Source organism: Alligator sinensis, unplaced genomic scaffold (genome assembly GCF_000455745.1).
Source record: "Alligator sinensis unplaced genomic scaffold, ASM45574v1 scaffold1302_1, whole genome shotgun sequence".
Lineage (NCBI taxonomy): Eukaryota > Metazoa > Chordata > Crocodylia > Alligatoridae > Alligator > Alligator sinensis.
This window is the reverse complement of record NW_005842612.1, coordinates 691850-692317: the sequence shown is the minus strand read 5'-3', so window position 1 is coordinate 692317 and position 468 is coordinate 691850. Positions and strand designations below refer to the sequence as shown.

The window sequence follows — 468 nt, the reverse complement described above, 5'->3', positions numbered from 1 at the left end:
GGGGGGCATCGCGGGCGCGGGGGGGGGGGGGGGTCCTGCTCTGCCCTGTTCCCCCTCCGTCTGTCTCAGCTGCTTCATAGACTAATATTTAGCAATATTTGCTCCAGGATGTGAATGCCGAAGCCTCGGGCTGTGACAGCAGAGGGAGTGGGGGGAGTAGTACCCAGCTTGTCCCCCTTCCTCCTCCCCACTGCAGGGGCAGGGTCCCCACAGTGGGGAGCCCCCCATCATGGTGGGACCAAGCACTTGCCCTCTAGCGGGAGTTGACCCTGCGGACCCCCACTCCAAATCCCCCTGCCCTGGAGGGGGGGTGCTCCCATCTCCTCCGGCCCCCTCCCCCAAGAACTCTTGGGGCTGTCCCTTTCTTGGAGAGGCCCTGGGGGAAAGCCACACCCCCTTCCCACCCGCATTTCCCAAATTGCTGATCTGCTGGAGCAGAAGCAGATCCTGAATTATGTGCCTGCAAAA

At 62.8% G+C, this 468-nt stretch overlaps 1 protein-coding gene across 1 annotated transcript in view; it reads left to right on the top strand.

Annotated features, from left to right (window-relative positions):
- Positions 1–468, top strand: part of B3GAT3 (beta-1,3-glucuronyltransferase 3) — a 4100-nt gene that overhangs the window by 118 nt on the left and 3514 nt on the right. The window lies entirely within an intron of this gene.